The following is a 26859-nucleotide window of genomic DNA, read 5'->3' on the forward strand; positions in this document are numbered from 1 at the left end:
TCAGTCCCGTTAGCCTCCAAGGCACTCCGAAATGAGTTCAAAGCCATTGAAGGAAAACAACTATGAATTGATGCTCGAGAGGATTGTTAACGTTATGAGATAGCTTCAACAATATAGGCAATTATGTCACATAAATTGTAACAAATCTCTAATGTTGAAAGCATTTCTTTTTACTGTGTGATGTGGACTTAAATTCATCTCGTGGACTTTGGTCCTGTTGAAGCCATAATGGTTGTACCCCACTGGGGACTATAGGGTGCCTAAGTCTCTCTCGCACTCCTCAGGAGCTCCTTTAAAGTCTGTGTAGTTTCAGGTTGACCAAATCCCCCCCTCAAACAATACTGCTCCGCTTGGCTAACGTATTGTTTGGCCTGTGGGAACCAACTTCCTATATGAAGAAACTGGGAGGGAGGGAGTGAGCAAATGTCTGCTTGTTCTGCCACTTTCCACAGAGATAATAGGCTTCTTAGAGTCATGAAAGGCAGTGGGAGAGAGTTGCACAGTCTTTACACTTCACTGATTCCCTCTCTTGATTCCCTCAGTCTTCCTCTCGAACATTTTCTTTCCCCTCCAGCACACACACACTTTTTTTTTCTTTCCAAAAGCGAGTCTTTTGAAATGACTACGAAGGGGGCGATCAAAGGTGGCCACATGCCACACACAGCATTGCAAATTCAGGCACTGTACATGGACACCCACACACACCTTTCACACACTTCCAACATCCAAAGAGTCTTCTTTTCTTTTAACGATTTAATACCATTTTTGTTGTTGTTGTTGGAACACACATCGTTTGTAAAAGGCTTGCTATAGTTTGAGTCCACAAATAAATACAATTGCTCCAATTTTGTAATTTGAAAATCTAAATACTTTCTGAGAGATATAGAAATTAAGTGTTCGCCAATAATCCCTCGGCACTCCGCGCTTCACGTTTTGCGTACCTCGTGGGTTTTTCCAAAATATTGTACAGTAATCCCTTGTTTTTCACAGTTAATGGGGACCAAAAACCCCCCGCGAAAGGTGAAAACCGTGAGCTAGGATTGGCCACCGCGAGCAATTTTTGTGTATGTGGGTGTCAGCATGCTTAAAATATGTAAACAATTATTATACTTTACATATTTGAAACAACGATTACAACAGTACACATTTACTCAAATATTTAATGATAAAACCTTGTAGAGTAATAACCGGTCATCAACATTGCCCTCTAAGAGAGGCAAATAGATTTTTGTTGGTGGTGTAGAATAAGGCTCTCACTTGACTCGTACAGGCTTGAGGTTCACTCGGAGACTCTTCTGCTGGAGGCGCTGACGGTGTAGCTGAGGTTTTGAAATTGGAGAGGAAAAAACATGGTAACGGGTAGCGCGATGGCGTACTCTTGTCTTCCTATTAGTTGAAATATGTTTCTGGTTTCTTTTTTATTCAAAAATTGTCTTGTTTTTAGTGAAGAAAAAAAATCTTACTGAGCTGACAGTTTCAGCCATCGTCTGAGCTGTCACTGCTTCCTTGTGACGTGTCTCGAAAAACAGCTCACCAGGGCGGGAAACCTTTAAAATTAGAATCCCTGACCCGGTCAAGGCTATGAACCAACCCCCTGCTGCCGCTGAAGCAATGTGACCATATTCATGGTGCCATCTCTGCGGAGGGATGAGCAGGCTTACATGTTCCCACACACATTGCCTCAACGGAGGCTGCACGGATCCGCCTGTCGATCTCCCGCTCAATCCTGCCCTCACTCCTGAACATGACCTCAAGATACTTTAACTCCTCGATTTGGGGTAATCCCATCCCCAGCCCGAAGAGAGCATTCCACCCTCTCAGACTAAGGACCATTGTTTCAGATTTGGAGGTCCTGATTTTCATCCCAACCGCTTCATACTTGGCTATAAACTGCTCCAGTGAGAGTTCACAGCACCACATCATCTGCAAAAAGCAGAGCTGCAATACTGATGCCACCAAACCGAGTACCCTCAATGCCTCGGCTGCACCAGGAAACTGTCTATAAAGGCTATATACAGAATCAGTGACAAAAGGCAGCCTTGGTGGGGTCCAACCCTCACTGGGAAAAATCCGACTCAATGCCAGCAATGCGAACCAAATTCTGACATTGGTGGTATAGGGACCAAATAGCCCGGAGACAGAATCGAAACCCGTACCCCTGCATTGTGAGGCCAGCGTGCTAATCAGTCCACTGTGCCGCCCGATATATATATATTTATGGGTGGCCCGGTAGTCGACTGGTTAGTGTGTCGGCCTCGCAGTGCAGAGGTGCAGGGTTTTATTCCGACTCCGGCCTTCTTGTGTGGAGTTTGCATGTTCTCCCCGTGCCTGCGTGGGTTTTCTCCAGCTGCTCCAGTTTTCTCCCACGTTCCAAAAACATGCATGGTAGGTTAATGGGATGCTCGAAATTGTCTTTCTGGATGAGTGTGAGCATGGAGGATGGTTGTCTGTCTATGTGTACCCTGCGATTGGCTGGTAGTCAGTTCAGTGTTCCCCCGCCTACTGGCCAAAGCGTATTTTATATATACAGGGTCAGGCAAAATTGTCTGACACATTTGTAGGTTAAATAAAAGGCAAATAAAGTAAAGAAACAAAAAAGTGTTTTTATTTTCGAAAAGTACATATAATGCCATTTTTTTACCATATAATTCCATTTTGCTTTGTTTCTTTACGATGTCATTGTTTTTCGTTTCTTTTTCAGTTGCTGCCATGAATTGGATTGGTGAGCATCGCACTTTCATTGTGGAAACGTTTATCAAAATAAACAAATCTGTAACTGCAACACAATGAGCGTTTTGTTTGCACTTCAATCTTGGTAGACGTGATCCCGTACCAGCTCGAAACCCGATCTTGTTATGGATTACTAACTATTTTTAAAACATAATGAAAGACAATGGCATTATATGTACTTTTTGAAATTAAAAACACTTTTTTTGTTTCTTTACTTTATTTGCCTTTTATTTAACCTACAAATATAACTGATCATTTTGCCTGACCCTGTGTGTATGTGTGTGTGTGTGTGTGTGTGTGTGCGTGTGTGTGTGTGTGTGCGCGTGTGTGTATGTGTATATATATATAATACGCTTGATGCGTCAGGACATTGCAAAACCTGCAAAGTTTTTGTGAGGGTTTTTTTCAACCTTTTTTTTCCATTTGGGGACTATCAATTAATCAAAAACAATAAAGGGGCAAGTCACCAATATCCCTTTTCACAGTTCACACGTTAAGATATCGGAGCCATATTATACGAGCAACCTTTGTGTGACAAAAAAATCTGAATAAAAGCAGATCTAATTGATATTGATAGCATGTGGCAAAGATTGTGACGAAGGAAGGTCCTGTTGTCAAATTAACATTAGCGGGCAAGTCTTGTCTGTCTAGACATACTCGCAACAATAATACCCGGCCGGGGCTGTTTTAGGGTGGCAAGAGGAAGTCTTTTGGAAGAAACATTGCTTCTCAGTATAAATAGCCTGTATAGGGCATGTGTACTGAGAGATTAAGCCATCTTTGAAGTCTGCCATACATCAGTTCAAAACTCCCTTCCCCTGTTCTTTGAGCTAATAAGCTTAAATCTTCCAGCTCAACTCTTCCGACAGCCAAGACCATGAAAAAAGACAGAAGAAGAAAAAAAAAACGTTTAATCCCAGCTTTGATGATACATTATGTGCTGCTGAAGAGAACCATCAAAGTTTCCCCTAAAACTTTAGTGACAAGAAGGCTATCAGGCCGTCGTGGATGGCGGCGCCGACCATATAATAATAGCATGGACATGTGAATTGAGGCACTTCTGATGGTACGTGAGCAGGGTGTGAAGGAAGCGGGCCTCAGTTGTCATCGGATAATTGTGTTTCGACCAAACCACATTTTCCAGATCTGACAGCAACAAGCACTGTAAATACAAGCATAAACTCATAGTGACCCCTTGTCGTGCATGCGCAATCAGCAGCTCAGCGAGCGCGGATTAAGCTCGAGGAAGTAAGGCGGCCGAGGGTATAAGAAAAGGAAAAATGAAAACAGGGTGTCAGACGATGAGGAAAAGAGGATCTGGAGGTGACAAGAGCTGTGAGGAGAGATGAAATGAAACGAGGGCGCAGAGTTCAGATTCAACTGTCTTTTTCCTGCAGAGAGAGAGAGAGAGAGAAGGAAAACAGCAGTACTAAGATCTGGTTTCTATGGCAACTAGAGGCTATTATATGCAAAGCGCTGTGTAAACTTAAGGAAGGAAGGAGCCAGTGAGGTCAAAACTCAGAAGACTAATAACAATAATCGCTACTTCTCACTCTACATGAGAACCGTAAGGCATAGCTGATATCAACGTTTACATTTTCACTTTTAAACAAACTGCATTACTTTCAGTCTTAGGCTGGATTTACACTTTGTGGTTCAACACAGACGATTTAAATTTTTGCTCCCAAATGGCATAGTTCAGATGTGTTATGGCAATTCAAACAAAAGAAAACCCAAAACTGATCATCAGGATGGAATTCGGCAACCTCCTTATCGGGGGCGGAGCTACGTGGTGGGCAGGGGTGGCCATGATCACCCCTTGTCCCTCTCTGGCCACTCCCACACCTAGGGGAAAAGAATGTTGCTTTTTCTATGCCATTTTCACATGGATACAGTATTCTTAGACACCCTGATACTGTGCTAAAGGTTTTAAAAAAAATATTAACAGCATATTTAGTGAAGAAATGTACAATTGATCTAAAGGCAAACTTTAAAACTGTCTTTTTTTTAAAGTAAAGAACAATTGATTCTTTTGATCAATGTCAAGCAAAATCATCACTTTCACTCCATAGCAAGCAAAAATCATGGCAGAAAAGTCACTGTTTATCATAGCAACCACAGTCATGGCTTCATGAAATAAAATAATGTACACACATATCAATGTTGCCCATCTCAATCAGGCACAAACCTAATATTTGTGACATTGTCCTTTTTAGATATGATTTAAAAGGAATGAGTCAGTGATCGCAGAATGCAAAATGGTGTCGCCTGTCGGTTACAACTGATCACTCTGATTTTTCCGATAGCTAGTGTGCCAATGCATGAGATAGAAGAAGACACTACAGTAAATTTCATGGAGTACATTTTACTCTAAAAAGATGAGATTTGGTCCCAGTCTAGACAGAGTAAAATTTAAGAGTAGAATATTCATTCAGGTACCGAAAAAATCACAAAATCACAATCACAAATTTTAAGTACATTTTGCAAGGAGAGATTTTGAGTAAAATTTCAGTATTATTCATCCATCCATCCATTTTCTAATCCGCTTATCCTCACGAGCATCGCCGGCACGATGGAGCCTATCTCAGTTGTCCTCGGGCAGTAGACAGGGTAGAGGTACCACTGTATATCCATTTTCAAATCCACTTATCCTCACAAAGGTCTCAGCTGTCTTCGGGCAGGAGGCGGGGGAACACCCTGAACCGGTTGTCAGCCAATCACAGGCCACACACACAGACGAACAACCATTCACTCTCACACTCACACCTCGGGACAATTTAGAGTGTTCCATCAACTTGCGATGCATGTTTTTGGATTGTGGGAGGAAACCGGAGTAGCAGGGAGAAAACCCACGCAGGCACGAGGAGAACATGTAAACTCCACACAGGAAGGACGGAGCCGGACTCGAACCCACGACCTCTGCACTGTTAGGTCGACGCGCTAACCAATGGACAAGTGTGTTGCCTTTCAAAAGTATTTGTTTATTTGTTTTTAAGTTGAAGAACAAACCTGGAAACTTCAGGTTGGGAGGCGGCCACGCTACCACCTGAGCCATGCCGCTCCTAATGTGAGTTAGTAAATTGTTGGTGTCTCTAAAAGGAAACCCAAAATACTTATTTTATTTCATGACACCTGACTGTGGATGGTATGATAAAGAATGATGCACGCACGCATGCATGCATGGACGGCCACCTCTCGGTGTGATGTTTTGTCACTCTGGCCACTCCAATGAAAAATTTCTGGTAATGTTTTTGCTCTTTTTGTTGAAAAAAAAATCTGTCATTGTGACTGCCCCTTAAACAGACATGCATCTGACTCAACAACACATTAAAAACTAGAGTGACAGCATATCTAAATATAGACGGTAATCCTAAATCATTAAATATACAGCATGGCGCTCTTGGTTTACGTTGGCGTTCAGATCCTACAACAGTGATACCATAGAAATTTGTAAATGCATCCAGATGGCACCATAGTCTATCAATCACCTATGCCAAAGCACTCCATAAGTCATTCCTAACAAAAAAAAAAAGAAAAAAGTCCAAAAACACACTCCAGACCAGCTAAATTCGATGTCACATTCAGTTGTCTTATGTTTCGATCTGTATTTGCTTGTGATTCTTATTTCGTTTAAATGCATTTTTGGGTGTGATACATTCACAGTGAGGCTGGTCCTTGGTCATATGAACAAACCTTCTTTTATTCATACATTATTTGACCAGGTGTTGAGTCCTGGCTCATAGGGAGAAACCTCGACAACAGATACAATGAAAAGATAACATTGTTTATTGTTAGCAGAGCAAACCAAAGTGGAAAATGTAGCAGTGTGCTGCCATGCTGGTACTGCCAGGACAGTGAGAGAGAGAGAGAGAGAGAGAGAGAGGGGGGGGGGGGGGTCAGCGAGGATTTTTATCTGTTTGGAATGGTCACATGATACATTTTCCAGGTCACCGAGGACACTCTCCAAGAGAATAAGTTCACACATAACCCCAAATCAGCAACATTGTGCAAAGAAGCATACAAATAGAAAAGCACGTCAGGTCCATCCTTTTGGTGTGTGTAGAGTGTTTGCCTCCGACACTGACGGTATCCAGCATCAAACGGTGTGTGACATATGGTTCTCACATGTCGTGGTCACCTTTGGATTCGTACAACCTCAGAAGTGTTTCAATGTAAAGGTAGTGCTACATGTTCAAATGCACAATCGCAATCCCTGAATTTGGTTTGGTATTGAAGTAGGGCTGACCGACTTTGAAAAAATTATCGAATTGCGAACCCGCCGACCCCTTTCAATATCGCTCATGCGATTCAAAAGAAAGAATCACGAGTATTGTGCATAAATGTTTTGGTCTTGTAAATCAGGTATAACCAAGTCCCATGCTGTCTATAATATGAGATTACGTCTCCAGGAAAAAAAAAATAGTTTTGGTTCCTTACCTCATGTTTCCATAACTCATGGTGTACTACTGTCATTGACTGTATACTTCCAACTTTCGTCTGCTCAACCGGAAGGTCAATGGTTTCAGTAAAAAAAAAAGAAGTATTTTTTACGATACAACAACCAAGCAATCTACACATTCCAGCGTTGAATCCTTTTTATTGGCAATGCACGTTAAATAAACTAGGTCGATACAATTATTTCACTCTATTTGCACGCATTCTTTCTTTTGTGTATTGATAGGCGTGAGTGGGCATTATTTGAACGCCGCACAAGTCAGCTTATTTATTTTGGGAAGAAAATGCTGATCGTTTGTTGGTGTCAACCACGCCTCTAAAGTAATGCTGCGTAAATGACGGTCATTGCTCACCATTCAGCTGTCCTTGGGCGGTACGACCGCACAACGGTCCCCTTACGTTACGGAATTTCATATTTATTTGTCATGTCCTTGTTTATCGTAGTTGTTTGTCATAGATACAAGTGTAGCCTGTACTACCGGAGACAAATTCCTTGGGTGTTCTACATACTTGGCCAATAAAGATGATTCTGATTCAGAGTTCATTTTCAATGTAGAATTGGTAATTTCACCAAGTTGTTCAACAGAATATCTTCGTATGAAGGTACACAAAAAAAAAAAAAAAGGATTTGATTTTTGCTTGCACGTGATTCAAATGCATTAAACTAATGCCGACGTCAGGCTACAAGAATTGATCCGGATTTTTCACATTCTACAACCTTGCGAGATGTTAACTCTGACTGAGCGCATTCATCAAAAGAGGAAAGACCTTGTAGAGAAAGAGACCCCAAGGCTGGAGTACCAGTAAGCACAAGCTTCTTTCATCACCTGCAGATGAGCGACTGAGTTCAAGAGCATTTATTTCTCATTCCAATCCAGGTTTGAGATCAAACCAATAGCAGCAGACGTGTCAGAGGGGTTCACCTGTAGTTGGAATAGATTTGTCAGAAAGTTGGATGCTTACTCAATCTACTCCAATTCAAGGGTCGCGGGTGTGCTGGAGCCTATCCCAGCTGTCTTTGAGGTACACCCCGAACTGGTTGCCAGCCAATCGCAGGGCACGCATAGACCAACATTCACGCTCACACTCGTACCTGCGGACAATTTAGAGTGTTCCATTAACCTGTCATGCATGTTTTGGAAGGTGGGAGGAAACTGGAGTACCCAGAGAAAACCCACACAGGCATGGGGAGAACGTGCAAACTCCACACAGGAAGGCCAAAGCTGGAATGGAACCTTGCCCCTCTGCACTGTGAGACCGACGCGCTAACCAGTCGACTACCGTGCCGCCCTTGATTGTGAACAGAACAAGTGAATTTTAGGGAATGTCAGGGCGAAAGGTGTGAAAAAGTCAGAATTTGGAGCGGGCAAATTTGAGCGCGTAAGGGCTGCAATGGATTTTTAAAATGGCCCAAGTCATTTGTAGATGAGGACAACAAATTGGGTAAAACGTTTGAAATACAAAAAAAAAAACTTTATTCTAAAACTAAAATTCACAATTGTGTCACCCGCCTACTGCCCAAAGACAGCTGGGATAGGCTCCAGCACGCCCGCAACCCTCGTGAGGAAAGCAGTTTAGAAAATGGAGGGATGGAAAATCACACTTTTAATTTTATTAATCAGAATCCACATAAGTAATTCACCAGTCTTTAAAAAAAAAGAATACAACAGTGTTTAATGTAGAATAAAATAATTCTTTTGACTAATGAATGAGTGTTTTATTTATTTTTGGACCAATTACTCAATGTTATATGTGAATACAAAATAATAAATAAATTGTAACTAACTCAATGTCAGCGAAAAAGTGGCTAAAATGTAACATAAATATATCACAAGGCAAAATTAAAGAACAGAGGAGGCCATATGTGACTATTCTCCAACATTTCCATCAAAAAACAAAAAAGATAATATTGTGTTTCACATCTATCTTGCATTTTTTTAAATAGTTGAAACATTTTGATTGAACCATATTCTTCAATTTCGTAGATATCCACATACGCAATGTATCAACGTTACTGCGGCGTAGTTATTTTGGTGAGACTTTTCATGTCTTCAGACGATTTTTTTTAAATACCGCGCTTTTGTACAAAGCTTTCCTTTCCCATTAGGTGTCACTTGCTGAATTTGCATATTTTTCTTTGAAATGCTTGGATGAGGATCGAAGAGCAGCTGTTTGGCTCAAGCGACGAAGGGACAGTCGACGGAGGCAGTTCATGGCACATGCCCTCACGCAAGAGACATCGCTCTCTGTTTGTCTTTATATCGCCGCTGTTATTGTCACGCATGTACTGCACATAGGTGACGTTCAACGGTCTGTTGAAAATTATGTAATAAGTGGGTGTGACATATTTCGTCTTTCAATCAGCCAGAAAAGTGACTTGAGAATGCATGGTGGAGTACCTTCCCGTTGACGACAGATGGCAGTGCAGTCCACTGGTGCAATGCGTCGAAGAAGCGTGTCGCTCTTTCCGTAGCGATTTGGTAGCACTGTCTTAGAGGGAACTTCGGCTCGGCTCGTCCTCTTCCAATCACTTGTATGGAGATAACTGTGAGGCTCAAATAAATGAATCGCGTCATGATCAATCATGATTATGATATGGATGGCTTTGTTTGAAGCATAGGACATGCAGTTAAGATACCAGACAAGTGAGTCATTTTATAATCGGGGCTTTCATAACATTCCATTTATAAAGGTAAGACCAACTTTATTTTTTATTTCAAAAAAACACATCAACAATGTATACTCGACATGAATTTAGACATTCGTTTGTCTTTCTTGCTTCCATGTTTTGGACAGAGTGAAATTGATTGAAGCATAGTTAAAAGCTTTAGAAACAAATATTTTTTAAAAATCCATTTTGATTGTTACGGAGTTGGCGGCACGCTGGTCGACGAGTTAGCACGTCCGCCTCACAGTGCAGAGGTCCGGAGTTCGATTGTCAATCAAACTCCCGTGTAGAGTTTGCATGTTCTCCTCTTCTCGAAGTGTGATTGTGAGTGTGAGTTGTTGTCGGTGTGTGCCCTGCGATTGGCTGGCAACTGGTTGAGGGTGTACCTCGCCTCCTGCCCGATGACGCTTAGGCTCCAGCACACCCGTGACCCTCGTCAAGATCAGCAGCTTGGATAGGGATGGATGGATGAGGTAGGTTTCAGTAAAGGGCAAATTTGAAATACAGGGTGTCCATAAAGCCTCTTTACCATTTCAAAAATGTATTAAAAATGCAATTGATTAGATATTTTATTCAGATTTTTTTCTATTGTATTCGGTGTTAAAGTTTTTTTTAATCACACTGCCCAAAGGTGAATGTGTGGTGTGGGATCATGTGCAATCGGATAATTGGTCCATTTTTCTTCAATGAGACATCAATTTCTGCAAATGTTTACCTTGACCTTTGAACTGAATATGTGGCACCACAACTGAATGACCTTCAACCAACCATCATTTTTCAGCAAGGGAGTGCACCGCCACATTGGGGGCTGCATGTTCGTGGGTTCCTCAATCAAACATTTCCAGACCGGTGGATTGGGAGGGATGGGCCAATTCCTTGGCCGCCACGTTCACCAGATATCACTCCCCTGGACCTTTTTTTTTTTTTCGTTCTATGGGGCTATGTTAAAGATATCGTGTGTCGAAAAAAGATAAGGGACGTTGCTGACCTAAAGCAAAGAATTACTGATGCCATTGCCACAATTGATGAGGCTATGCTACAGCGAACATGGCAAGAAATCGAGGTCTTGATGTGCTTCGCGCAACTAATGGTGCCCATTTAGAAGTGTATTAAAAAAGGTAAAGAAACAAACAAACGTTAATAAACGCTGAATACAATAGAACAAATCTGAATAAAATATCTAATCATTTGCATTTTTAATACATTTTTGAAATGGTAAAGCGACTTTATGGACACCCTGTATAGTCTAATCTTATATATTGGGTTGATATTTTTATTTCTAATGCCAGAGGAGTCAGTGCCTCACCAGTCATAAACCTCACAGCATGCCACTGGCCTAAGAGATCAGGAGGAAAAACGTGTGATCATGTGGACAAAAGACAGGAAGGTCATTTTTCTACCATCTCAGTCATTGTGGTATCAATGCAACCTCCTGGATCCTAATGGAACCTCAAGTAGCATGTTCAACAAATCGATGGACAAGCTGACCCAAATAAAAACTGCTCCCCCCAATTTTTGTCTTTGCTTCTTTTTCCAGGTCATCCTTTCTGGGGCTTGATCCTGTACCAAATAGCATTTCAATTATATAGTGTATCATATTAATAAAAGTATAAAAGTCTTAACTGCCTCCTACCATCTCCCAGATGAATGTCGTTCTCGAATAGTTTCCTCGTCGCCTGTCTCGCTACCTCTTTCACTGAGCCCCATCCTCAGATGGCTTCTGGCCTACATTTGCCTGCCGAGCTCTTGCGTGTATGTGTGCGTGCGCGTGTGTGCCAAATCTCAACATGGTTTTACTGGCGGTGTGCGCAGGCGATGGATGGATGGCAAGACAGAAAATGAACATGAACATAATTTTTGTTAAAAACTAGGGAAAATATTTCCCACCGCATTTAAAAGGTTTTGGAGGCAAATGACAGTAATCACATAAACATTTCTTTCACATAATGGACATTTTCAGATACATTTTCTTTTTTAGGTGCACTTTAAAATGTTGCAAATATGGAACCACTCAATCGGCTATTTAATGTTGTTGTTGAGAAGAAGTGCAGACAAGGTAGGTCAAAGTGGCGAGGCATTGGAGAGAAATGGGTTGAGAATAAATGGACAGCAGAAAAAGACATTCATTCGCAACATCTCTCAACAACAAGGACTCCTGTCTTAATTTAACCGAAAATTAGGATCAGGAATATCTAGTTTGCAGCATTCCGTGTGCTCTGTGTTTAGGTTGTAAATGTGGAGACAGGACCGTTTGTACCATACATTTGCTAAGCATCACAAGAGCATCTAGGTTTGTATTTTGACCTGAAAATAAAACCAAAAGTTTGTTAGCCCGCTAGCTTCAATTTTGCACGTGCACTACTCAAGTCGGTCTGCTCAAGGGAAGCAATGAGAGCCCTGATCAAATAAAAGAAGAACTCAATCAAATGATTGTGTGGAATATTGTCCTAGTGTTGGCAGTTGCTATATTTAGTGACATTAATAACCCCTCTCTTATCAAAAAAGTTCCTCGTGACAACTCTGGAGCCAATGAAGAACACTCCCCATCTACAACCATGCTTTAACAAAGAGTTGATTTGAAGTTTAAAACGCAATCTTGTCAGAGCTGCCAGACACTCAAAGGGTGTATAAATAGATCCAGAGAATCTATAAATAACTCAAATGGCACATCAGTGTGTGGGGAAGAGGGGGGGGGGGGGGGGGGGAAATACCTGAATTAACCTTGACCGTTTTCTGTGATAAACAGGCAGAATTTGATTTGACCACTAAACTCAAATGGAAAACATGCCAAATTAAAGGGAAGTTAACAACCAAATTAAGAGACACATTCTGATTCTGTTTTTTTACATTTGTGATGATTTGCAGAGGTCATTTTAACACGTTCGGGCTCCCATCAGAAAAATCACTTGGCCAACTCCTTGCTAATGTTGCAGCCTAGTTTGTTTTGATCTAAATGGGTCACACTTGCAAAAACCTCTCAAGAAAAACTAAAAACTCAAATGTTTATTTTACTTCAATCCTATAAACGTGGTTATAACACCATGACAACTGCAACTTTTGACGTGGATCGGAAGTAAAAATAAGTTCACCAGTGTAGACACTCTCTAAAAACTGGGATGTGGTTGTGTTCAAAATCAACATATCACCATCAAATTCATGTCAAATGGGAGTCGGGACACACCGTCCACCATTTAAGTGACCCTGATTAATCCCATATAAATTCGGATGTTCTAGTAGGCTTTTCCTGACATTTGTTGATTGCTATCGAGCACGAGCCTGATGGTTTTGTGCTACCACTTCTTGGTATTGGGAGCTGTTCATAATTCCTTCAACTTTGTCTAATACGAAAGACCATCATGCGTCGCTGTCGGTCAAAACATTGTTTTGGTGATGAGCAGTGTTATTTGCACCAAATATACTTTTTGGAATGATAGTCAAAAAGTTCAACCCCAGTTTCATTGGATCGTAACAATTTCTCCCAAACACATTTTGGAAAAAGTGTTTTGGTGCCGTAAAAGTAAAGTAGATCCTTTTGACGTTAATATTTATCCTAGGATATGAAACGTGTTCAACTGCATTATCTCAATTGTTCATTTTTACTTGCCTTTTCAAAAAGATTTTTTTTCTTTTTCAATCGAGTTGTCATGGTAATAGATTCCATCAATGGTGGAAAAGTTCTGAAATATTATTCACCTTGGTTTCATTTATCTATACTACACAACACTCTTTATCCACCATTAATATTCATCACTAAGATAAGATAAGAAAACCTTTATTTGTCTCACAATGGAGAAATTCCCAATTTACAGCAGCAAAATTATGAAAGAGAGAAAGTAGAAGACAAAAGTATTTAAATAAATATAAATCTGAAATATAAAATATACGTACAGTATAAGCATATTAAAAATGAGTGAGTGGGGGTGAGCCCAGGTTTTCAATAATTTAATTTAAAAATAAAAATCTATTTTTATTTTTAATATAATATAGGTTTTTGTTTTTTTTTTTACTTTTCCATAATTATAGTCTGTGTATTCTCCTGTGTGTACTGTTGCCAAAAACAATCTGGAACTTTACCAACACATGACTATCGTTTGACAAGAAGAGCATTAACCCTCTCATGCACCCTGTAACCTGATAACATGGTAAATTATCCACTGTAGTAACCGATGTCTCTGAAAGGGTTCATCTGCAGACATGAAAGATATGATGGGCTTGCTTCAAAATAACAACATTAAAATAGACATCCACTCCATAAAGTGACGGCTGTTAAAACATATATCATTGTCTCTGACGCCAAGTATGTCGAATAACAGTAGTTTGTGTCATCTTTCTTCAATTAGATAACTTGCTATAAATGTTTATTTTGCTCCTGGAAAAAACAAAAACAAAAAACAGCAACTGTTTCATATGATGCAGAAACAGAGGGAGCCCAGCATGACGACCCCATCTGGAGGTGATAGGAGACATACGTGAAACCCAAAGCCAGGGGGCACCACAAAGTGGTGGACTTGCAATACTTGAATCTTGCTTAAATGTGACAGCAAAGTGCCATAAAGACACACTCACAATAAATGAGTGGTCAGATGCGCTGCATATACTGTCAATATTTTCAAAACTCACATTTTACGGCAAAATACTTGAAGGGAGATGAAAATGAAATGACCACAAGGAAAACAATCAGTTGCGACATTATTGCTTCCAATCATCATTTTCAAATACTCCGCTGATGTCGTCCTTCAAATAAAGGCCAGAGCAGTTACAATAAAAGAAGCCACATGAAACACCGTTAATATAATGTCTTTGTGGAGAGAGACTCAGCCAAGGCTGATGACATCTCCGTACTCACCCAGCCCAAACGCTATTAATCATCCGCAATTTCTTTTCGCCTTTTGTGAACACAGCAATTTTCCGACACGATGATTAAATTAAACCCAACACCATGTGAAGGGCAACACCACGGACCCTCGGCAACTGCTAAGGAGCCGAGGGACATTCACATGTGTGAGTCTATTTTGTTGTTGTAATCTCTCTACGCTTGAACAAATGAGGCGAGCGCAGCCCGAATAATCTGCTAGCACGATCTAGTCGCTCATGATCCATTTTCACTACTTTTTTATGGCCCTATATAAACACAAGAACAAACTTCATACTTTAGCAGCGAATTCCATCATAAAATTTCAGGCTAACCCCGCAATCCTGTAGCATGGTAGGTTTGATTTATTTAAATGCTTATTTTGAACATGGAAAAAACCCCGAAACAACAACACTAGACAATGAAACCCTTAATACTACCGGTAGTTTTCCATAAGCAAACGTTGGCATCTAAACGCCATCTTGTTGCTCCAGCCAATGCGCATGTAAGGGACGGTGAACAGGAGACCTCCTCGATTCACACAATCAAAGGGGGCGCCTCTACCCTTTAAAGCCAAGTCAAAAAGTCCAACAATGCGAGCTGCTTATTCATGACAGAGCGCCTTTCCTTCTTGTCTGCGGTAGAGACGACGCACCGAGTACAAAGGGTGTGGCAAAAAAAAGAAAAGAGAAGAAACTGCAGTATGGTGGCTGTAAAGTTGACACAAAGAGCAACAGCGCACACATATTACCAGTACCACGCACACATATTGCGATATCGACATTCATAAAAGCTGCACTCCACGTGTCGCTTCCCCTATTCAAGTTCAAGTGCAATCCAACAGAATCATTCCACTGAATAGCAGTGACTAACTCATCGCCTCCACTCGTACACCTGCTGGTCACGGACGGGTACCTTCTAACGTGTCTTTTAAACAAAGATCCGTTCTAAAAGGACTAATATCAGGCTAAGTAACTGGCTTGCGTTGAAATGGTGATAATTATGTGATCATTTATATGTCCGGCCATAATAATGGCACGAATCCAGCGAACAATCACATCCTCATGAGACAATGATGCACATTGTTTCCAGCCCTATGTAGTGCAAGGAACCAACCTCACCATCCCCGAGTCCCTAAAAATATAAAACAACAAGATATATTTAAAAAAGTCAAATTATTGGAATATAACTATCCTTATCATTATTATTATTTTTATTAAAGAACCATCATCTCATTCCTAAGAAGGACCTACCAGGCAGTAGAACTAATCCATTTTCCCCACTCAACCTACTAATAAACTTGTCAGCATCGAAAAGCTACAAATAAAATTGATTGTCGCCATGAGGTATGGGTTTCATTCATTCCATGACCACTCCCATAACCCCCCAAAAATCATATCTCATATTATCTTTCCTTATTGAAGTGAATGAGAAGGCCACCGCCCCGCCACCCCCAAAAACCAACCAAAATATTTCTACAATATCACTGTATAATAGAACATTTGCAAAAGCATGCAGTGATAACTTAATTTCATAGAATATTCTCATTCACTCGCTCTACTGGTTTTGGTTTACACACATTGGCCACGTTGGGGCAGTATAAGACAAATAGACAGATACAATGGTACCTCTACTTACGAATGTCTCTTCATACGAAATTTTCAAGTTACGAAACGGCTCAACGCGAAAATATTGCCTCTAGTTATGAAAGAAATGTCAAGTTATGAAAGGTAAAAATCAAGTATGGGGTGCTACTTGCAGCTCCGAGTTTCCTGATTGCAACATACTTGTAGCTAGCTGCTCTGCCGTTGGCTACTACCAAGCATCCTCCTGGCTAAGAGGGACCTCTACCGTATGTGTCGATGTGAGATAAATGTGTGTCTATGCAACGTCCTCGTCATTCGCCCCTCGGGCCAAGAGGTGTTCCGATAGTTTTAGGTAAATGTGAATCACCCAGAAAAAGTGTTCACCAGTTAGGCAATTGCTCACCATGCTGATGTTTGCCTTTGACATTTTCGAAGGATTGTTAAAAGCCGATAAAAGCAAACATCCTTGGATCGGTTTGTGAGAAAATGCCAGGCAAAAACCAGTTCTGAGAGAGAGAACATGAACTAAAGAGTGCAAACAACGGTGAGGACGCAGTTAAAAGTTAAATGACCATCATTTTTATGCTTTACTCTATTCTTTGTTTTTTACATTGTGCACAACTCTCATATATTGTGCAATAATCCAATTGTAACGTGTATTTGTTACAAAATTTGATCAGAAAACATTCATGTCTGAATTTTGGGGATGCTCGGAACGGATTAGGGCATTTACATGGAAAACGCGTCTCTGCGTACAAAATTTTCTAGTTAAGAAATTTCTGACAGAACCAATTTATTTTGTAAGTCGAGGTACCACCGTATACTGTTCATTGAGATGTCTCAACTCCTTTCAGACCATCAGTGCAGCACTAATATTAGTTGTTCTTTGCAAAGGATTAAGAATATATCCATGTGAGGATTGTTATGTGGTACGCCAGGAACGTTTGTGTTCGGATATATGTTGCTTTAACTGCCATACACATGAAAATTGTTAGCTCTGTGTGTCTATGGAGTTTCCCTTTAAATGTTAGCAATCAGGTAGCGGAGGCAACAGTACTGTATGTGTGGTTGCTTTAAATAGAGGGCTTTATGATAATCTTTTCTTTAATGTTTAGTTTGGAAGTAACCTTCAAGTGCGGGTGGCAATAAAGAGCTTGAAACTTATTTTTTTCAAGGATATTTACAATTTCCATGAGGCAAACATCTGCTTGTTGTGGAGTAAGTTGAGTCAGCTGCCAACATACAGCACTCGTAGCTCAAGTTTAAGCTTGCAAGTCAGATCAAAGCCTCGTATCTAAATAGCAGTGGAGCGCCAAAATTGAATGCCACAATGTGCTCCATTATGCCTCAAAAGGGGAAAAAAAACTTGGAGTTCAAATTATAATCAGGTGAGGTGTCAGCAGAGGAGTAGCTCTCGTCTTAATTCATGAGCGTTTAAAGGTAGCGAATGCTGCAGACCGCATTAAAATACCCAAACAGAATACAAATCCGGATACAAAGGGAAATTCCGAATATTATCATAGCAAGTTGATCTGCACTGCCTCAGACAAACTGTTTCAGTCACGTTTGAAGTCGATCCGTCTGAAATGCACGATCAAATCATAAAATCAGCTTCCCAGGTGCATACGGCATTATTTCCATCCAATCAGGAGAAGATGACACGCTTGAATCCCTTTTGTGAAAAATTCAATCAAGGATAACGTTGGGTTGATAAAGCAGCTTATTGTGGCGGGTATAAGCCCGCTACTCCCTCAGTCTGCCTGCCTGACTCTGCCACGGGGACACAGCGTACAGACAGTGTGTGTGTGGAAGAGCAGAACAATGGAGAAGCAAGCCTGAAACCCCTCCAAGCTTATCAAGCGACACCCTAAAGTCGCTTCAGGTAAAAAAAAAAAATTTAAAAAAATTGTGCACCAAGCTGAAGAAAAAATAATAATACAATTTGGAAGCAGAGGGGCGGTGGGAAAAGGAGAGATGAGGCTTACAAAAGCATTACATAAGAGAATTGCTAAAGCGGCAGATTAGCAGCACAGTGGGGGTTGAAGTTAAAATCCATATTTGTTAATTAACAACAGGACAGAAATCTCTCTCGGAATTCCACTTTGAAGTGTGTTCATGTTGGCGCATCGGATACACTCACGGGCCAAAACATTAGGTACACCTGCAATGATCAAATCCGGTAGAGGAGCTGTGTCGAATATCGCTTGCAGTGGTATGCGTCGGAGCAGGACGACAGCACTAAATGCAATATGAAAACGCATCTCTGATCGAGTGAATGGAAATCAAATCTGGCAGCTTTTCTATTGGGTTTTATTAGATTAAGGATATAAATATTATTGTTTTGCCTGAGTACACCTTCCTAGCCAAGAAAATTTCCCCTTAGGGAGGAAGATGAGGACAAATAAACTGAAAAGCAATACTGGAAAAGGCCTAAATTAATTTTCATGGTTAAAAGCATTTCAAGCGCCAGCTGTAGTCTTATGTTCCATACTCGTGCCAAAAAATAAAAAATAAAAATCATGTCTGGACTTATATATTGCGAAATCGACGTTCATAAAAGCTGCAAAACGTCATCCAGTTAAAAACAAAAAAAAAGTCAAAGACAAGCTAAACTGAATGGTTACTGTCTTGATATTATTGCCAGTGAGATAAAATAGCCGCGGTGTGATCAAACAGCTTTGAATAGAAATTGAACACGAGAGTCGAACAAAAATACTGCGTGAATGTCAACGAAGAAATGCTACGCAAACAGCGGCGGCATGCTACTGGGCGTGTGTCAGTTCATTTTTGTGGTCTTGAATGGTGCAGAAGGTTCGCTGAGGTCAAGCACATAACGTACAGAGCAGTCATGGTCACGCTCTCAACATTACTCTGTGCTGCCCTCAAGTCGTCCAGGTGAACGCGCACGTCTGCCTGCTGCACAAATCAGGAATCAGAAACAATGGCAACCCAGTCGTTAGGTTTCACATGCTCCTCTCGCTAAACCAGCTGTGAAGTATTTCTCAGCGGAGCAACTTGTGTAAAATGCCTGTTTGAGGTGCATCGAATTCTGCTTTTGTAATAGCAAACACCTGCATAGTTAAAGAATTACGATTTGTAAATATCGCCGTCACGCCTCTGATTGATTTATTCATACAAGATTTCATGCAACTAAATTTGACACCTTTGCATAATTTGGCAAACTACAGTAAACGAGTTAATGGAAAGCAATTCAAGTTGATCAGACAGGTGCCACCAAATCAAAAAAACAAACAAACAAATGGAGTCGTAGAACCCTTGTTTCAATTCCAACTTGTCCACATGGCAGCCCACTCTGAGCAAACCACCAAGGATGGAGAGAATGTCAAAGCACCTCCAAGGGCCTGCACGAGCACACCCCAGCATGGCCGACTAAATTGCTATCTGGCTCTGGTTTCGCAGGATGGCGCAAGGTGCAGCAGCCTGATAAGAGCAAAAGCCGCGGTGATTGTGCCTTTTGCACGAGGACCAAACTGGGAAGCGTTCGGGAAATGACCGTCGCGATCGAGCGGCATTGTTTGGAGAGAGGCAGGGACGGTGATGGCGGCGACCGCGGACCCCTCTCAGATCCCGAGAGCCTAACCCGTGGACATGAAAGCACAACGTCACAAGTTAGGGTCTCAGGGACGGAGAGAGACACATGTCCTCTAAAGCCTCCTACCCTATCGCTCTCCTCCCGCTCTTTGGTAGCAAACGGAAACTTGTTGTGAAGTCAAATGAGGACGAAGGGGGCTTTGCGACGCTGACTCTCGCATGCGCGCTTTCTTTGCCAGTAAAAGCCATGCGGCCTTGCCGATTACGCTGACGCATGTACGTTTCTTCATTTTCCATTGACCGCCAATTTTGCTGCCCCTGTATATACGTTGGGAGCATATACAACAGCAAGTGCAACTGCTTGCCAGACACAACATTGACCTGACTGCACCCCCCCACCCCCTCCTCCCTGCGAACACTTTCCCTCTCTGTCCCTCCCCCTCTTCAGCTGAACAATACAACACTTTAAAAATGCCCTTCCCTCTATCAGGTAAAGAGTCTGCTGCCGCTATCCGGCATACCAAAGATCTCGTCCGTATTCTAGAACCACGCGAACGGACAATGTTAAGTCACGGCGACGCCGATGTGGATGACAAAAACCTGCAATGATTCCCGAGAGTCAGAACCCGAACTCGGACCGCACAAATCTCCAAAAATATACCCGGGCAGCTGCCTGGCATGTTTACCACCATCGCTTGAAACCTTTCAGTGCTCCATCAAAGCTTCTTGAGCAAAGCGCTGAGCACAGGCAAGCCAGATCACCGTGCCCTACGGTGCCATCATCAACCCCGGTGGTCTCAAGCACAGGAAACAGATGGGAAGCTGAGATGGAAGTGGGGAACACGGCTAGTCCGTTTGGTAGTCACTGACCTTTTTTTCTGAAGCGGGAGCCTCCTGCTTTTTCGTCTCCGAGCTCACTCGCCTGCTCAGAGGAAGAAGAAAAACAGGCAAAGAGAGAGAGCTGAGATTTAAAGTTACAGCAGCGCACCGAGGAGATTCCAGCTCGTATCAAGAGAAGTTTGCTTTGAATAAGAACGACGTCACCAAAATCGGAGCCATCATTTCGAGCGGGCTGCTCACAGTCAGCCGTGATAAAACGAAGGGGAGTGATGGCAGAGGCAAGAACGAGAGGCATGACATGGGCGCCAGACCGAGCCGGAATGGACCATGTGTACACTCTCTCTCCCTCCCTCTCTATCTTTGGTGCCTCTCTCTCGCTCACTCGCAGGGAGCGAGAGAGCGGGAGACGAAGGGATGTAATTCCTCTTTCTGGAAAATAGGTGGAAGTGATACACAAGCGGCAGACGTTGGGGGAAAAAAAAGGGGGAGTCAAAATGAGCGAGTATCGAGCAACCGCATGAGCGCTCGTAGCCGGGTGCACAGTGCCAGTCAAGCATACCAGTATGCGGTGGAGGTGGGGGGTGGAGGGACACACACACACACACACGCACAAAAACACTCGTTTACCTTCCTTGCATCGGTGCCAACACTAATTTTGTGTCTGAACTTGAAGGCCTCAGGCAGGTTGGACACAGTCAAAGATGATCACACGTCAATACACACAAGCAACAGGATTGCACAGATCGCTTGTCAAGCTTCGCTCTTCCTCGCCATATTCTGCCATTGTTTTTTTTCTTCTCTTTTTTCCATCAGAAATGGAGAGAAGAGACGATCTGGGGTGGGGGTGGGGGGGGGCGGCGGCGGGGGGCGGGGGGGCTCCAAACAACTCCTCCCTCTTTTCGCCCTCATACTATATTTGTCTTGAAAATGTTAGCCCCTCTTCATAATTTCTCCTTTCAACGTTTCTTGGCAGAAGGGCAAACATGAAAAAAAAACAGTAAGAAAGGAATATTATCCATTAATTTGCCCCACAGCTGTAATCAGTTACAGCGAGAGGCCCGCTCTTTCTTCCATATCAGATGAGTGAGGGAGAGAGGTAAGGAGGGAGGAGGAGAAGGGGGTGGAACTTGGCTTGTTCTTTTTTTTCACCTTGCCATTGTCAGATTTGCACCCTTGAAAGAAATCCTCTACTCCCTTCTGCAAAAACCATTTCATTCTTTCTTTCTTTCTGTCTTTCTTTCTTTCTTTCCCTCCGTTCTCCTTTGGGCCGACATCAATCCCATTATCCCTTCAGAGACCGAAGGAGAGGCCGACAGCGTATGAGCGAGATGGAGCCGCAGAAACATTGCAACATGATGTGCTTTGGCTTATAGAGGCTACATATAATCTCCACTGGCTCCCCCAGGCTTTGGTGTGGAGAGAGAGAGTGAGAGAGAGAAATGAAGAGCGGAAGGAGAGAAAGAGGAGAGATGATGGGGGAGGGACAGTTGGAGCAATAAGGGAGAGTGGCGACATACAACCAACTGTAGCCTCAAATCAGCGATGGAGGGAGACGAAGAGAGACTCGCAAAGTGAGGAAGACAAGTCTTTGGCATCACACTGCCCTTTCTCTATTCTTCTCGTCCGCCCTGCCTGCTTGGCTGCCTGACCGACTGGGTGTGGCCGCATCCGAGCTCATCTCGAAGGCTCTCTGACTCGGGTCCAAGTAGGGCGCTGTCTTCTTCGCGCAGCTGCATTTTAGACCAGAAAATGGCATCTGGATCCATGCCACGCCCACTTCACTTTCGTGCTAAAAATCACTGACGTTACCCGTTTTAAAATCACGCTGGTTGCTGACACATTTTTGCGTGTGCTTGCTCACACAACACACACACACACACACACATGCATGGAGATGGAGCAAGAGTGAGACAGGACAGCTCCCCCATTTATCACTCGCTTTGTGTCCAAATAGAGCACGTCTTGGGTGACATGCTAATATTAGTTGCTTTGATGGTAAGAGCCTGCAGCAAGCAGACAAAGCGTCACACATGCCTGTGCGCACACACGCACACTGAAACACACACTGGGCATTACACGTACGTACACACGTTAAATTGCTGTGTTTGAGCACAAGGCAACCTGAATTACAGGAGATCCAGACGACCTTCTTCGTATGCCAGAAATTGGATTGGTCAAGAACATTCATTTCTCCTATTTCAAATTTTACTATTTATGTGTTGAACTAATCTGCAAAGCAAGATTTTTTTTCGTGTGTGTTGAGTGCATCGCATCGATTCTCTACGACCACTACCAACATGATTTGCACTGCTATCAACTAGCAAGATTTGATTTCATTTGGTTGCAACAGATTGAAATGCGAATATAGAACGTCGTGTTCTATTTTTGCTATTGGACCCAAAAAATAAAGAAATAAATCAAATAAAAATTCCAGAGTCTCCATGAAGTGGATAACGCAACACAACACCTCGATTCTTTTATTGATAGTCGGACCTTGGAAAAGGCTTCTCACTGCAGCTCTTCCACATTTAGAAGCGTTTGCCTTTATGCTAAACCACCAAAATGTAAAGGATTCATCCCTACTTGTTGTAGTTTCTGTTAACTCACTAAAAGAAAAAACAGCAACAAAAACATTCCGATATCAGCGGCGTTCAGGTAACTGAAGACGAGAGCCTCCATTGATTTACTGATTTCATTTGAGTCCCAACTAAGCATTTGTTATCTGCTGCTGATGGCAAAGGATCAGTCGGGCAGGCCAAATAGCACATCAGCGGAGACCCAGTTCTGTCACGACATCCCACACACTGGACAAAACAGCAGCAGGACTGCAAACACGCACATAACAGGTCTGATATACTGCGCCACAACAGAAGCATGTGGGCTGGACACTGTGTACAATGAATGCAATGGTGCGCGGGCCAGAGAAGCTGTCGAAAAAAAACACAACAACAACAACAAAATGTTGGCCGTGAATGATCGACATGAGCCACGATTGATCGATCTAAAAGATGTTTCAGACGCAACGGTCATCAGACTATTGGCTATGGCAACTGGGAACAAGATGACCAAAGGCAACTTTTCTGACTGGTCAAAGCCTCCATGTCAAAATGAGACGTGAAATCATCAACTGTAATGTTGTAACACTGTAAAATAGTGAGACTTGAGCATGAATTATGAATTATACTGTATTGCAAGAGAAGTGAAATTACCCCTTATCCAAGACTCAGTTGGAATACTGAAGGCAGTTAAGAGAGACATTACAAGACATTTTTGGGGGTGTGGAATTTAAACACGTGTCGTTAGACCGACATTCATTTTGTAAGTATTTGTCAGTTGGCCAAATATGGTTCCTGACACAAATAAATGGTGAAGAAGGAAGGAATTGAACCAGTGGTTCTTAACCTTGTTAGAGGTACCGAACCCAACCAGTTCATATGCACATTCACCAAACCTTCATTAATGAAAAACAAAAATATGTTTTTTTACAAATTCAAGACATTTTAAAAAAAAACACATGTATGAAAAACAAATAAAAGTAAATAAAATTACACGGCATAAGTATAGGTTTTTAAAAATTGTCTGACGTACTATCAGACCGTCACACGGTGACAACTGAGCGTACTAAATTTCCCGCAGCGCTGATTAGACAAGCAATGCAATGTGATCATCTACAGCCAGCGATGGACAAGTGGGCGTGTCATAACTAATTGACATGTTGAGTCGGGTGTGTCTTACCCTCCATGGCAGAGGCTCCGTCGAACCCCTGAGACCGATTCACCGAACCCCTTGGGTTCGATCGAACCCAGGTTAAGAATCCCTGAATTGAACTGTATCACAAATACTTCAAACCTGCTGAAAATCCTATGAAAAGTCATCCAACGATTCATTTTCTTTCACTTATCCTCACGAGCCTAAACCAGCTGATTTGGGGCAATAAGCCGGCCACACCCTGGACTAGTTGCTGGCAAATTGCAGTGCAAAAAAACCACCACCAAAACATGCAGTAACAAAAGTGAGTACAGTCACGCCGTCTCACAATAGGTGCATTCAACCCCACCACCCCCCCCCCCACTCTCCACAAAAAAGATTCGAGAAATTTTCTTACATCCAATGCTGTTACTATTTTCCAACCAACCAACATAAGCACCGATTCAAGGAAAGCAGTTGATTTCACTTTTAACCCTTTCATGCTGTAACCTAATAACATGATAAGCTGTCCACTGTAGTAACTACTGTCCCTGAAAGGGTTAAAAGCTTTTGAAAAGGCTTACATTTGATGCAAGCTACCGCTTGTACTGTACGTTTGACGGTGTTGACCAACAGGGGTCAGTCTTTTGCTCCTCTAACCAACTGGACTTGACTCAGGCCAACCAAAGACTGTTGCAGTAAAGCTGGCAAATGCCACTTTGGCTTTATTACGTCTCCAATGTTCTGTGTTGTTAAAACAATAGAGGTTTTATAATCTTTATAGGCTATTGTAGGTATGTAGGGCGGAAAAAGAAAGAGACTGGAAGTGGAAATGAAGGACGTGTGTTTTGTTGTGGTTTGACATGATTTCTTAATAGAATTGTGTGTGTGTGTGTGTGTGTGTGTGTGTGTGTGTGTGTGTGTGTGTGTGTGTGTGTGTGTGTGTGTGTGTGTGTGTGTTGATGGGCTCTGAAAAGATTATTTTTGTTTGTGATCAATGATAGCTTTGTTGGTGCTAATTTAAAAAGCATTACATATTGAGTCAATTATTTTCCAGGAACTGATTTACATCTTCAAAATGGCTGTACACCAATTCCCCCTCCACGATCCCGCCCGTTATTTGGATGAAAAGCCTTCCCCTTGTTTCATGTGTCAAAATGTTTGACATCCCACAAAGAGCAAAATGACAACACATCTGCCCCAAGTCGAAATGTTGCGTCACTTCGCAAAACACAATGGTGAAATATTACCGCGCAGTGGAAGCGACTTGAAATGCTTGCAATCGTGTCAGCTTCGCCGACATGTTTTTCTATAATGTGCATTTCAATTTGTGCTGATAAATGTCCTGCTATGTACGGTGTCGTGCATGCCTCAGGGAAAGCTAGGAGGTTGTACAGTTATCTCCTACGGTGTAATTCTCAACTATACAACCTACTACCTCAACCTGGCAGCAAGCGGAGCTTGGGAAATACAGCTGAGGGAATTGTGGATTTAAAAAAACATTTTTTACAATCCTACTATTTGTATCCATCTTATTGATAATTGTTTTTCTGCTATAGAAAAGCTCATCAAAACAACAAAGCTAGTGATGGCCTAAACCTGCGTGGTACACATTACATGGTAGATCAGCAGGTGGATACCTGGATATAGACTATCAATGAGCTAAAAATAAAGAGACCCGTTTTGAAACAGATAATATACACGCAAAATAGTTTCTCAGTAGGTGGTAGCGACTATTTAGGTGATGCTGGTCAGGTTGTTGGAGCTACACAGACGCAGACCTGTAGATACAAGCTTGTGGTGGCAATTAACACAAGTTCGGATCTACGGGTTTGGGGCTGTGAGCACAGGAATTCATACGTCCATCGGGGTGACGGATTGTGGGGGGGGAAAAAAATGTTTATAAAACCGTATATCAAACTTGTTTTACTGACCACAAGAGAGTGGTTGCGTGAGTTATTGCTGGAAAGGTTTATGTGGCATTTAAAGAGCCATGTGGCTTCGCTGGAATAAGATGTAAGTGAGAATGTTGAAAAGGAGCAGAGGAAAAATTGTTCCCGTACAACAAGAATGAATGCAAATGTTTACTCGATTAAAAAAAAAAAAAAGCACCTTCTTTGTTCGGTGTATCTTTTTTTTTTATAAACAAATCTGGGACATGTGACACAAAATCAACAGTAGCGTTTTTAAATGAAAGAGCATTTTGAGAATCTAACAACTCACATTTTCTCTTCGCGTTTGACTTTTTTTTTTCATGTTGGATATTTGAGAAAGAGGAAAAAGAAATTGCCAGTCAATCCACATCGAATTTACAACATATTGCAAATATGAAAACATCCCCAAGTCGTGTCAACAGAGCTGTCCTTCAGCCAAATCCAAGCAACAAAGTAACACTTGTAAGACTCCTTTGCGCCAGCCGGGCCAAATTTCAATTTGAAGTTTGCTTTCTCCTTCACCTCCCTCCGCCTGAATTTAAATGAGACGTCTGA

General features: G+C 42.0%; 1 protein-coding gene across 5 annotated transcripts in view; it reads right to left on the reverse strand.

Annotated features, from left to right (window-relative positions):
* Positions 1 to 3623: 3623 nt before the first annotated feature.
* LOC147197745 (protein CFDP2-like) overlaps positions 3624 to 26859 on the reverse strand; it is a 94929-nt gene continuing 71693 nt past the window's right edge. Inside the window, exons 4-6 of one of the 5 annotated variants that reach the window (XR_015102494.1) lie at positions 9585 to 9730; positions 4497 to 4575; positions 3624 to 4121 (exon numbers count right to left, since the gene is read on the reverse strand). The gene's annotated coding sequence lies outside the window, so the exon portion shown is untranslated. Of the gene's footprint in view, positions 9731 to 20713; positions 21138 to 26859 lie in introns of those variants that run through there. The other 4 variants (XR_015102495.1, XR_015102492.1, XR_015102493.1 and 1 more) reach the window with 4 other exon arrangements.

The sequence above is a fragment of the Hippocampus guttulatus genome, chromosome 12 (assembly GCF_054856545.1).
Source record: "Hippocampus guttulatus isolate MCC_2025c chromosome 12, RoL_Hgut_1.0, whole genome shotgun sequence".
NCBI lineage: Eukaryota > Metazoa > Chordata > Actinopteri > Syngnathiformes > Syngnathidae > Hippocampus > Hippocampus guttulatus.